General features: G+C 42.5%; 1 protein-coding gene across 5 annotated transcripts in view; it reads right to left on the bottom strand.

Annotated features, from left to right (window-relative positions):
• Positions 1-14,280, bottom strand: part of UNC13B (unc-13 homolog B) — a 240,564-nt gene that overhangs the window by 57,825 nt on the left and 168,459 nt on the right. The gene's annotated exons all lie outside the window — the stretch shown is intronic.

Genomic DNA, 14,280 nt, shown 5'->3' with positions numbered 1-14,280 from the left:
CTACTAGTGACTGTACTACAGAAGTAGAAATGACTGCTACTTTATTTGAGGTGGGCATTCACTCCCTTTTTACTGGAAACATGCAGAATGTAGGGAAGGAGCAGAGTACTTTGTACATATACAGTACAAAGGGTGAAGCAGAGAGCCCAGGAACACATAGGACTGCCAATACTCTCTGGCTCTGCTGGGTCACCCCAGGAGGGGTAAAATGGTAGGATATAGGCTACCCTTCATGTTCTTCAACCAGAGATGATTTCTTCAATTTCTAGATGTGACCTAGACTTCTGAATCTTCTAAACCCCTGTCCCTTTTCCCAGTACTCAAGTTAACCCTAAAAGACAAAAATTGCCTGTGAAGTACACACGTTGACTGTTCCCATTGCAACTCATTTTCAGGAAAAGCTACCAACTATAGCCTGTGGGTCTGAAAGTTAAAAGCACTGTGTTTCTCTAGACTAGGAAGAACCAGAAGAATGAGTCACAAGACTTGAGATAAAGATGAAGCTGACCCCTTTTACTGGAAATAACTAGGCCAAGAATCAAGAGACAGACATTAGATTAATTCCCAATTCATTTCTTCCCTTCTTCCCTCTAGCGCATGTAAAAACTCTACTTCACCTTGAAATTCCTCTTCTAAGAACTCTACCCATTCTGTGAGGCATGAGACAGGCCCAATTATTATTTTTTAGACATTAATACTTTACTCCAATGTTTCAAGGGAACAGGATCAGACATACTCCTAATGTGACCAAATCAGTCTAGTTGTGTGTGTGTGTGTGTGTGAGTGGTGGAGGGTGAGGGGAGGAGGGAGGAGAAAGGATGCTCTACGTGAAGAACCACAACTCCTGGGGCTTGGGCTTACTGCCCAGCTGCCTAGACAGCAAAGTCTCCAATTCTAGGAATGACTCATCCATTTCTTTCGCTCCTCCCACAAGTACAAAATCAATATTTCCAAAGCCACCCCTTTCTTGTCTCACCTGGTACCAGCTTTGAACAACATCGCTATCCTGGTAGACTAGAGTTAATTAGTCTGTCTCAAAGAAGAAAGACTGCTTACTAAACCAAAATGGAAGCGCTGTGTATGAACACATAAAGCCACCAGCAAATGCCACTTACTAGACTGAGAACCCAGAGACTTAACTTTGGGTCTTGCTTCACCAGTGACCTTGGATTAAAAACGTGACCTCTTAGTTTCCTTGTCAGTAAAGTGGGGGAGATAGTCACAAGAATGTTATAAAGCTAAAATGAGAAACTGGTAATTACTGAACTGTAAAGCACTGCAGTGTTGTTATTAATAGGGAAACCAATATCTAAGCCAAGTGTGCAATTGCCTAAGTCATTTGATTTGAGTGAACCATGTCTTCTATCCTAGCCCCAGACCTCTACCTTTCCCAGTCTCTTCTAACAGTCTGCAGCTGTGTCTAGAACCCTACCATTACAGTGTCATTCTTCTTTTTTTTTTTAATGGCCACACCCATGGCATATGGAAGTTCCCAGGCTAGGGGTCAAATTGGAGTTGCAGCTGCCAGCCTACGCCAGAGCCACAACAAGATCCAAGCCAAGTGCTCTGATCTGAGCCGAGTCAGCAACCTACACCACAGCTCATGGCAATACCAGATTCTTAACCCACTGGGGTTGGGGGGGTGGTGTGTGTGTCAGGGATTGAATCCGCATCCTCATGGATACTAGTCAGGTTCATTACCACTGGCCACAAGGGGAAAGCCTTCAGTGTCCTTCTTTGTTAGTCCTTTCTTCTAGAAGTTTTCTTTTTAAGGTAATTAAAGGGGAGAGCAAAACACGTACCCCCCAACATTTCATTCAGATAACAGGTGGCTTGCCATCCTCCCTTAGGCAGCCTGAAAGCATGAAGAAGGGAAAAATAGCTACAGAAAACAAGCCTTTCCTTTCTATGATAGTGATGCCCAGAACTCATTGCCAGATCCTCCAAGGCCAGTAATACTTTGGTCCAGTAGAGGCTGTTTCTCAGGAACAAATGAAGCTGACTCTCCCGCTATTCCATCAATACAGGTCAGGTTAACTCTATTTGCTTCAGCCCTTGAATCAGTAATCCAGATAGGCTTAGCCTAACTTCATGGACAGTCTCACCAGGGTCTCCTCCAAGAGTGAGGTGCCTACAACACTGGCTGGTGATCCACACAGGGGGCAAGTGTTTGGAGCCCTTTCCTATGGTGTCCAGAAGGATGAAATGCAGAGCTGCCTGGTTTCCTACATTGGTGACACATAGGAAATTTCCAGCTAGAGCTGCCATAGCAACTCCTCCCAGCCTCAAATAAAGATGCTTGCTTCCACATTAAACAAACAAAATCCTCTAGACCTTCTTCTGAATTGGTAGCCACTGCCTCCAGATGAACTCTAGAATTAAGAATTATCTCCTAGAGACATGGGTTCCCTAATGACACAAACTCTACTCAGTCATCTGGATACTTAGGTTTTGAAACAGGAGACAGAGCTCAATGTGATGCCCAGAGGATTAACCAGTTACTTTGCTCAGAACCCAACATGATGCTAGGATCCAGAATGAACCAACCCACAGAACCAGGTGGCCTAATTCAAGGGCACTTCCTTCTTCAGCCTCTCTTTGCTACTACTGTACACAGGAAGGTAATAACAGGGCCTAAGTATGAGAAGAACAGTCTGACCTCTAAATTAATTCAATCGATGTACCAGGCGCTAAGTTATGTGCTAGAGATATAAGACATAGTTTCTGCTCCCTAACTTATAAAGTTTGGAGACAAAATTAGGCATACAAACAATCACAAAATAAAGTGATACATGTTTTGATAGAAGTTGTAATAAAAAGTGAGCATTTAGGAGTTCCGGTTGTGGCACAGCAGTAATGAACCTGACTAGTATCCATGAGGATGTGGGTTCAATCCTTGACCTCACTCAGTGGGTTAAGGACCTGGCGTCGCCATGAGCTGTGGTATAAGTTGCAGACTCAGCTCAGATCCCACTTTGCTGTGGCTATGGTGTAGGCGGGCAGCTGCAGCTCCGATATGACCCCTAGCCTGGGAACCTCCATATGCCAGGTGCAGCCCTAAAAAAAAAACCCAAAAAAACAAAACAAACAAAAAAAACAGTGAGCATTTAATTCCAGGAGTGGGCAATGGGAAGGTGGTGAGAAGCCCAGCAAAACCAGGACAGGAAAGGCCATGGAGAAGAAGCAATATTTGAATCAGGGTGGCATAAGGAGGCCTTGGGGTCCAACCAGCTCAAACCTAGCCCTCTAGTTTCCTTCAAGTTACCCAGCTATCACTCTGCTCTATCCTGTTGGCCTATCCACTCTAGTCAATTCTCCAGATTTCATATGTACACTCTCAAAAATGACCTTACCTTTCTGCAATCTCTTCCTAAGGAATGCCTAAGCCTGGGAAAAATAAGGCAGCTTTTCAAGGGATATCTGCTTTTGGAAACTGAACATACCAAAACAAAACGAATTAATTAAAAGGAATAAAGCCTCAGTGCTGGAAAGCTGAGGGAGAAGACCCTTAAATCACACCGCATCAGCACCAGCCTACCAAAAAAAGACAAGAGGAAAAAAACCCTTCGGTTTTCTGAAATGGCTGATTCATTCATCTCTCTCTGACTTATCAAATAAATGTTATTGGGAAAGTAAGTATTCCTTGTAAAATTGCTTCTGAGCCAAATCTTGACTTGGAGGAAACAACTGGGGGACCTCTGGGAATAGGCCAGGACTCTTTGTACATATATCAAGCAGCCTCTCATTTTGTATGAAACAAGGCCAGAAGGTAGAAAGCTAAGAGCCTTGAACCTCCTAACTACACCCACCCTATCCATAGATCAGATCATTCCTGGGCCATTTACCAATTATGTTGTGTATGTCTAATATGATGGTAAATGGATTTCTAGAGCCACAGAAGGTAGGGGTACCCTTAGGATATTAATCTTTGGGAAAGAATCAACGGTTATAGAGAATCTTGTCACAGAAAAAAATCAGGTTCTCAAGGTTCTGAAAAGTGAGAAGCGCCAAAGGGAATAAAGAATGCCCTAAATTAAATGAGTAGCCAGGTCCCTATACTGCAGTTCCTAGGACTTGCCATCGCTCCTCACCTGCCTGGGGAGGAACCCGATTTATAGGCCAGAATTTGGACACGGCAAAGGAAAGAAAAGCTTAAGCATTGTATCCAAGAGATACAGAACCTCAGGGAATGTACAGTAGCATGAAAGAGAATTCATCTTTCAAGAACTCAGAATGAAAACCGAATTCCAGTCAGGAGAGCTGGGTATTCTGTGCCCTTTCTAGGGCTCCCTTTCAGCAGTACCGGGGTTATTATACCAAAGAATATAACAAACCATAAAACAAATACATATAGGCCCAGAATCTGATGACATAACAAAGATTCTCTCTTAGCAAACTTGAGTCATGCTCCCGAGTCCTCTTTCCGACTCGGCCTTTAATCTTGGGCTCTCTTCAGTTCAGTTTTTCCAAGATTCTTGCTGGGTCATTTTAGTGAAAATTTCCCCAACTTTGATATAAAACCAAATTTCTTATCCCCCACCCTGGCCTGACTCCAGTAAAAATCCTGTCAAGTCAGTTTAGCCAGATGTCCCCCTACTCCTGACGTTTCCTCTTAGTAATTTTCCATCCACTGATGCTCATCCTGTTCCCCAGCTATAAACTCCCACTTATGCTTGTATTCAGAGTTGTGCTTAATCTCTTTCCTTTATTACAAAACCCCTATGTAAGAGTCCCCCTGCCTGAATAAAGTCTGTCTTACCATTTTTAACAGTTACCAGAATAATTTTTTTCTTAAGCACTCATCATGTTCTCTTTTTTCCTAACTACCTATGGCTCTTGTCAGGAGACTGAAGAAGGCATGTGAGCAGGAATCTAGCTCCTGGACACTCTCCTATCCCCCAAAAAACCTCACACTCTCTATCCCCTTACTCTGCTATAATTTCTTCATACAACTTATCACCATCTGATAGATCATATATTATTATCTGTTTCTCTCCCCCACCTCTATCATAGAATGTGAGCAGAGACTCTTGTTTTCTTCATTGCTGTATCCCTAGCACTTAGTACAGTGCCTGACACATATGGTGCTCAAAAGAAAACAAAAACTCTTGCCACTGAATAAAAGGATCCAGAAACAAAGTCAGAAAATGCTGGAGTTGGAAGAATATAAAGAGAATCAGAAGTATTCTCTTAAGAGAATATAAAAGTCTGTACTCTCATACTACATTGTAATCTAGCCTATGGAGTAGTTTTGTTTGACTATCATAATGTTTTTCTACAGTTTAAATTTGAAAGTCTCTGGCAGGGCAGCTATTCTTGCTTCTCAAAAGCCCTATTACTCAAGTTTATAATACTTGACATAGAATGACATCCTTATTGTTAATCTATTTACTTTGGCAGACACCTAAATGCAAGGCTCTTGCTTAAGGACCCAAAGTGGGTGTGAATCCCATTACATTGAAGGCTGAATCCTATTCTCACTGTGTGCCAGGCCATAGGTAGTATTACTATACCAAGCCTATGGCCTGGCACACAGTGAGAATCCAATGCCATGAAAATAAACAAGTGATGTCAGAGATGATTTAGAACCCAAGTGTACTTTCTAGTCCACTTCTGTTTTCATAACACCATGCTGCCTTTGAGTTCTAGGTTTTCTTCTAGATTGATGGCTAACTACCCCTCTTTTAACTGTAAAACTAAGTTGGAAACCTCTCCCCAAATATACTTACAACTTGAGGGGACTCATTCAGGACAAATAAAGAGGGTAGTGGCAGCACCAGTCTCTGCCAGACTGCCAATTAGCTGCTATCTCTCTAGCATCTGAGGCTGATAGAAAGAGACCCTGCATGGTCCCTGTCATCCCTAGGGTTGCCATTATGGGGCTTCCATTTGCTCTCCAGCTAGCAGAGCTGCCCTGATCCTTATGCTGATGATGTAGGTATAGAACAGCAATGTTCAACAGAAATATGTGAGCCACATATGTAATTTAAAAAATTTCTAGTAGATACATCAAAAGTAAAAATAAACAGATGAAATTAATGTATTTTATTCAACCCATTATCCAAGATATCCTTTCAACATGTAATCAATATAAAATATTATTGTATATTTGCATTCTGTTTTTATATTAAGTCCTTGAACCCTGACCTGTATCTGATATTTATAGCACATCTAAATTTAGACTAGCCATTCTTTGAGTACTCAACAACCATATGTGGCTGGTGGTTACTATATTGAATAGCACAGTTTTAGAAGGTTAGGGCGGAGGACACTCTGGAGAGCCTTCAAAACCTGGCAGTGGATGCTCACTGCAAAGAGCAGACTGTCATCTCAGGGGCAGTAGAATGTTTTGTTCTTTCACTCTTCCTTTAACCTGTTCACTTTGATCCTAGCTGGAAGTACCATATTTCCAGTTTGTGACAGGTTCAATCCTCCTCAGGGCTACAAAGAACAAAGTAGTAAGGCCCCAACCTGCAGAGGATCAGACTTTTTCTCTCTCAAGCTGTCCCTTTCTAGATACTCTGTAGCTCTATGCAGGTTCTGTCCAATACTCTGGGCAAAACCACAAGATAAACCTAGTTACTCCAAGAGACACTACACCTTCACACCTTCGCAGGGAAGACTTAGAGACTTTTCACAGACAAGAGCATAATCTCAGTGCAGCTGGGTCAAAGGTATGCTATCCTATACAACTCACACTAGAGGGACACATAACAGCAAAATTACATTTGTTTACAAGTTTACAGTTTACACGATTCCTATTTTATCATCACCACAACCCTGCAAGGTAGAAGGAAAGGATAACTATTCTGATTTCATAGATGAGAAAAATGAGGCTCAGAGAGGCTAAGTGACTTGACCAGGGTCACTGAGTACAGCTAGGACTGAAAAGGTGGTCTTCAATCTACAAACTTAGTGCTCTTTTCACCATATGTGCCTGATACAAATGGACACATTATCTGTTGTCCATGTGTGCACACATTTCAGACTGAGAAAACTCAAGATGACCTTCCTATTTATATGGAGTATGTATACAAGGAGGATGAATTAATCATTAGATAGAAGGACAGTATCACACATACACATTCTCACACTGGAAAATGGAAAGATTTCTGAATATACACAGGTCTACACAAGAATAGCAAGGTTACCTGGGTTCATGCATACATGCATGAAAAAGGGGCAGATTACAGCTATATATACGTACGCACATGGAAGGAAAAATGGCTTGTGTGAATTTATATAAGATGAATGAATGAATTGTCTATATACATATATATATATATATATATATATATATACACACACACACACACACAGGAGAGGAATGGACAGGTTATTTATAAACACATGGACAAATCAAGAGGGAGAAACAGGTTATTTGTATACAGGTATGCACATATCCAAAGGGGTGGATGGGTTATTTATATACATACAGGAGAGTACCAAGGAAGAACAGATGGTCAGATTAACGCATATAAACACGTGCATGTGAAGACTCTACCCTCAGAGCTGAGTATGCTGTTTTTTTACTCATTATAATGACCCCCCACCAGCAAGTTGGCTCAAGCAGTTATGTAATTAATGTAGCTGCTCCATATTCCACCCACAAATGCTTTGCTTTTGTCCCTGCTTGTCGTTCAGAGTCAGTCATACACTCAATACCACTTACCTTGCTGCTGCAATCAAAATAAGAGTTAAAGAAATGAAAAGAAAAAAAAATACATTAAACCACAAATTCTCAAGTTTTAGAAAGCAAGTGCTGTCATTAAAAGGAAATCCATTCAGAAGCAATCCTTGGTTTGACAGAGAAGCCACAGGATGAACTTTCTAAGCCACAGCACAGCTGCTTGCCAACAGACAGAGCCAAGGAGCTATTATTCTCAGCTGCACCCAGCTGGCTGGCTCCACGGCGCAAAGTTGATGATAGGAACAATGCCCGGCAGAGAAATCCCCTCAGTGAAGGGCTGGGAAGGAGTCTTTCTGGCTGCAAATCTAGGAATCCAATCTGGTCCACACCTCTTTGCTGAGGGGGATTCTGACGACCAGCCTGCTGAAGGCAATAGCAGCCAAACTTCAACTGGACCTGGAATTCTAACTCAATCGATTCCGGGCTTTGAGACTGAGACAGAAAGCAGGGCAGCTACTGCTCCTGCTGCTGCTCCTCCTCCTCTCCAGCTGCTTCCTGCCTGCAACCTCCCATAGGGCACCAGCCCTCCTCACACGTTCCTGGAGCACACACCCCCTTTCCCAGCACACTCACGCACACACAAACCTCGCCAGCAAGCTCACTCACACACCCTTGGTGAGTGTCTCTCCCTCTCCCTAAATATAGATCTTACTCTCTCCCCTCCCCCATTTCTTCCCCCTTATTTTTCTCCCCCTCCTTTCTTTCCTCTGCTATCCACCTCTCTCATGTCTGGGCTATAGGATATAGAGAGACATAAGGCAGAGCCCTATACTCCGAGGAGCTCCCATCTCAGAGGGAAGACAGAACACAGCAAGAAACCGCCAGAGCATAATACAAAGGGAGTCTTCCCTTCTACTGAGACAAGCTCTGGCTTTTTTGGTTTGGTTTTTAGTTTATAATTTGTTTGTTTTTATATGTATATAATCTGCTGTCCACATTTGGCAAAGCGAGAGAACAGGTGAAGTGCCCAAGTATAGTTAACATCAAATAACACCACTCTGAGAAGAGTAGATACCCAGCCCAATTCTTCCTAAACAACCATAGCAAGAGAACCAACTGGAAAACAAGAACTCCTATGCCAAGGCAATGATCAGACAGAAGTAGGGGAAACTGGGTGGGCTGAGAGAGACCCTCTACTGCAGAAGTCAGCACCATGGAATCCAGAATTAGGAACTAAATAACCTAAAGTGACATCACATTGACATAAAGCTGCCTAAGGTTCAGGCCCCTGGTTTCACGGTCTCAAATTTCCTAGTTCTTCTTTGCCAGTTGCAGCCCCATCTCCCTGGAGACTTGCTAGTCAGGTGGCTCTCATGTGGCCTTAATTCCTAATAATTCAACAATTCTAGTTCGGACTCATCAGGAAATGAAATGTCCTTATCCTCAATGAGCAATCTAGTTGTTCACTGCAACATAACGCCAAACATAAACAAGGGACATTTGAAGCCCTGGAGCATTTAAGTGCCAAAAACATGAAATATGATATCCTTTACACTCTGCAACCACAGGACAGGAAAAACACTATTTGAGCCCCGAGGTCCCAGAATTCTTCTCAATATAGAGCTTCAGTCAGCTAGTAACAATCAGTGAAGCCATTTCTACTCTACATCCTCTGAGTCTGACCTAATGAGATAGGCCCCCCTCCTCTTCCTGAGGCTAACAAGGCAAGTTTGATTCACCCATGGTGCCCAAACACAGCTCTCAACCCTTGCTCCTTCTGCTGCCCTGCAACATTCACCCTGACAGTGCACAACAGAATATGGCCCTGTTAGCCAGGAACCAGGTAGTCAGTCTATGGGGGCCACCCGAGAATCTGTCATTGCAGAACAGGCAGCCCTATACGACAGATAAAACAAGCTTTTAAATTAAGAACGATTCCCTTGACTTATCCAAGATCCTGAGGGGAAAGCTTTGATTCCATAGCCAACATTTGCCTCCCTACTGCCTTATTCCAATAACATTGCTTCCCCCTCAACCAAGGAAGAAAATTTAGATTCCAAGAGACACCACACAACCCATTTCTTAACCATCCACCTCATTATGCAGCCAACACTGACAGCAGAGCAAATATCTCCTAACCCAGTCGGGAGCTGGCTGGATGACAGAAGAGATAAGGGCTGACAGTGCAACCATAACCACATCTAAATACAGAAAGAAAAAAAAAAACTTGGAAACTGTCAAATTGCAGTGGAAGTCACTAAAAATTTACTGTGGAGCTCCCCATATTTCAGCCAGGAGAAAGTGGTAAAGGGTTTAAAACAAGAAATACATGGAAGACCAATTAAAACATAATTCCCTCCCCCAACTCTGCAGCTACTCATAAAGAGCTCAGAGCAGTGGCAGTCACGAGCAGGTTTGGGTCTGAGCTTCATAGACCGAGGAGAAGCTCAAACTCTCAAGACTGGGGAAGATCTCAGAGGTAGGACAGTGTCCAAAGAAGCTACTTCTTCGTGCCTCATTCACCAGTGGCTCCAGGACCTGGCCAAGGCTAATGTGACCTGTCTAGTCCCTCTGCCTAGGCAAGCACATTCAGCTCATCTTCTAAGCAGTTTGGGTTTTCCAGAAGAACAAAGACTCAGATAAGGGGAAACATTTTTAGGACATGAGACTCAACAAACATACTACCTCTAGTTCTAGTCTTTAAACTTCACAAGGGTGCTCATATGGCTTTGACCATAAATTACCTTTGCATCCTTCCACCTTCCCATGTTTCAGCAAAAGAAAGAAGGGGAATGAGTGGGAAAGTGGTAAACAGCTGTCGCTATAAATTCAGTGAAAAAGAGGCTCCTTCTGTCACTGTTCAAGAGGGCCCAGAAAGTGCCAGACATCCTATGACCAAAGGACAATCAGACCTCCTTAGTGGACTAGCCTTTTGGCTCAGACACAATTTTTGCTTTCTGAGCCGGGTGAGCAAACTGCAGCCTCCCTGTCACAGTGAATCTATCTCTTGGGAATCCTCTATAGGCTAAAAGGATAAGGGTGCATATTAGAGGTAAGAATTAGCTGAGTACCCACCTTAGCAGGGAAGCTTCCTCAAAGCAGGGCTGTTCAAGAGCTAGTTGGGCAGAATTAGAAAAACAGATTGGGTTAAGAAGGAAAAGGCATTTATCCAGAAGCTGTAAAATGCTCTTGAACAGACACTCTCAAGGTCTGGTTCCCAATTTAAATCTTTGCAGGGATCTTCGCCTAGAGACAGATGAGTCAAGATGGAAATTCAACATGAGACACTGACACTCACGCAGAGTTGTGGGAAGGTTCAGAGCTGCAGGAGCTCCAAAGGGGAACCGAATGGGTGGGTTAGTCAGAAGACCACCTGGTACACAAAATTCATCTTCAGCTAAAGCATCTGACTGGTGACACAAGGATCCTGGAGGAGGGGTTCTCCAATCACAATTCTTTCCTCTCAAACAAACCAGTCTAGGTCTCCCTGGAGCCAGATACAAATGGTCCAGAAGAAAAGGAGATGCCTGCTCCAAACCTGGCCTGCCTTTTCAGGTGTCACTGCCAAAGAGTGGCTGGGTCAGAACCAGCAGGTGCCCACCTTATCACCAGTGTTAACAATCACATATACAGGATGCAAAGGATAGGTGGAATCCAAGTCTGACTCTTCCTTCTTTCCCACTGAGTAAAGTCAGAAACAACACAAAGAGATTGTGGTATGTGGTCACACAGCTGAGATCTGTTTCATGAGGAAAATGGTTTGTTCTGGTGGCAGAGAAAAGTCCCACTCCCCCCACCCCCTGTAGAATTATGTCCTCTATAAACCACTCAGAAACAGAGAATGTTGGGAAAGGGAGGTGGTTTTCCTTCCCTCAGGAACATGCCCCCCCTAGGGGAGTGAGGAACCTGGCAGAGATGTATTCCCTTTACTGATGTGCTAAGACATAGCTGCTATAGAGCCTAAATCTGACTTGACAAGCTGCAAGGCAGGCCTAAGGAGTCACAAACTGCTGACAAATTTCAGTTCTACAATCAGGTCAAGTACCATCCTTGATTAGCAAAAACATGAACATAAAGAGCTGATAAAACTCTTCAGGATTGCCTAGCTAAATGGTTTAGGTTTCCAGCCTATACCTCCAATGCTTGTGGCCCCATTTCCATTCCAGGAGCAAATGATCAAAAACTCATAAGCAAAGCAGTTTATTACATGTCCACTGCCGAGTCAAAGTCACAGCTCCGAGCTTTAGCACTAAGGCTAGTACCTGCTTATATATGTTCCAGTCCAATCCACAAAGCTCACTGGCTCTCCCTCTATCTCTCTACTCCAAGGAAACCAAAGGGCCATATGCTGAGGATTCTCTGATGGGAACCCAAAATTTTAAATTTCATGGGAAAGTGAACCTCTTGTACTAAAAAGAGACTATGTTCTAACTGGCTTAACACTGATCAAATATCCCCTCAGTTCTTTGTGGCTTGTTTCGAGATATACCTTAAAGTGAACCCAATTCTGGAAAATTCTCTTGGTGCAGGCCCCTGTTTCTATAAGCTTTTCAAAATATGTCCCTACCCAACAAACAATCTTGTCTTGTGACTCAACGAATGGACCCAGAAGAAGAGGGGTTTTCCTGTAGGATTCAGCATTCAAAAATATCTGACATGAGGCACTGAGTTAGAAGAAACCAGGTAATGTTCAAAGGGGAAAAAGAAAACTTAAAGGAGACCTATCCTTAGATCTCTGACAGATTAACAGGTAAGGATGGGGGAGAAACGGAAGTATTCAACTAGGTGAGTCAGGAGAGAGAAAAAGTGAGATTTAGCCTCAAAGTAAGGAGTGCCAAGGGAAAACCTATTGTTGGTGTTGGCACTGGAGCCCTAGGTTGCCAGCTCACCCATACTAATCACATTAAGAGACGAACCTCTCTGCTCAGACACAAGATCCTTGAAACCCCTATATTCTAAGTCTCTATCCAGTGACAGAATCCCCCACAAAACCTTTTGTCCTTCTTTCTCATGTCGCCAAATCTAATCTATATTATCTTCCTACCTATAAAATCTGTCACTTTCTCTACAACTTTTAGTTTAGGTTTTGTTACTTCTCACTCAAGTTGTTGCAAAATAGTCATTCTCCCTCTAGTCTCTCCTTATCCAGAATCTTCCTCTAACTCGTCTCTATTCCCAATCCATTCTTGACAATTTGTTAGAGGGTATTTCTAAAATGTAGTTATCCAAAGCAATCAACAGATTCAATGCAATCCCTATCAAATTACCCATGACATTTCTCATAGAACTAGAACAAACAATCCAAAAATTTATATGGAACAACAAAAGATCCAGAATCGCCAAAGCAATCCTGAGGAACAAAAACCAAGCAGGAGGCATAACTTTCCCAGACTTCAGGCAATATCACAAAGCCACAGTCATCAAGACAGTGTGGTACTGGTACCAAAACAGATAGACAGACCAATGGAACAGAATATAGAACCCAGAAATAAACCCAGACACCTACGGTCAATTAATCTGCGACAAAGAAGGCAAGAACATAAAATAGGAAAAAGACAAGTCTTTTCAGTAAGTGTTGCTGGGAAGCCTGAACAGCTGCATGCAAATCAATGAAACTGGAACACACCCTCATACCATGCACAAAAATAAACTCAAAATGGCTTAAAGACGTAAACATTAAGACAAGACACTATCAAACTCCTGGAAGAGAACATAGGCAAAACATTCTCTGATATCAGCCTTACAAATGTTTTCTCAGGTCAGTCTCCCAAGGCAACAGAAATAAAAGCAAAAATAAACCAATGGGAGCTAATCAACCTGACAAGATTTTGCACAGCAAAGGAAACCATCAAAAAAATAAAAAGACAACTTACAGAATGGGAGAAAATAGTTTCAAATGATACAACTGACAAGGGCTTAATTTCTAAAAATATATAAACAACTTATACAATTCAATAGCAAAAAACCCAAAAACCCAATTGAAAAATGGGCAAAAGACCTGAATAGATGTTTCTCCAAAGAATATATAGAAATGGCCAACAAACACATGAAAAAATGCTCAACATCACTGATTATTAGAGAAATGCAAAAACTACTATGAGGTACCACCTCACACCGGTCAGAATGGCCATCATTAATAACTCCACAGATAAATGCTGGAGAGGGTGTGCAGAGAAGGGAACCCCCCTACACTGTTGGTGGGAATGTAAGTTGGTACCCCCACTATGGAAAACAGTATGTGGAGGTATCTCAGAAAACTAAATATAGAACTACCACATGACCCAGCAATCCTACTCCTGGGCATATATCAACAAAACTTTCCTTGAAAAAGACACGTGCACCCATATGTTCATTGTAGCACTACTCACAATAGCCAAGACATGGAAACAACTTAGATGTCCACCAACAAATGAATGGATTAAGAAGATGTGGTATATATACACAATGGAATACTACTCAGCCATAAAAAGAACAAAATAATGCCATTTGCAGCAACATGGATGGAACCAGAGACTCTCATACTAAGTGACATCAGAAAGAGAAAAACAAATTCCATATGATATCACTTAAATCTGGAATCTAATACATGGCACAAAGAAACCTTTCCACAGAAAAGAAACTCATGGACTTGGAGAAGAGTCTTGTGGTTG

This window comes from Phacochoerus africanus, chromosome 2 (assembly GCF_016906955.1).
Source record: "Phacochoerus africanus isolate WHEZ1 chromosome 2, ROS_Pafr_v1, whole genome shotgun sequence".
Lineage (NCBI taxonomy): Eukaryota > Metazoa > Chordata > Mammalia > Artiodactyla > Suidae > Phacochoerus > Phacochoerus africanus.
The sequence above is the reverse complement of the archived record's forward strand: the minus strand, read 5'-3'. Positions and strand labels throughout refer to the sequence as shown.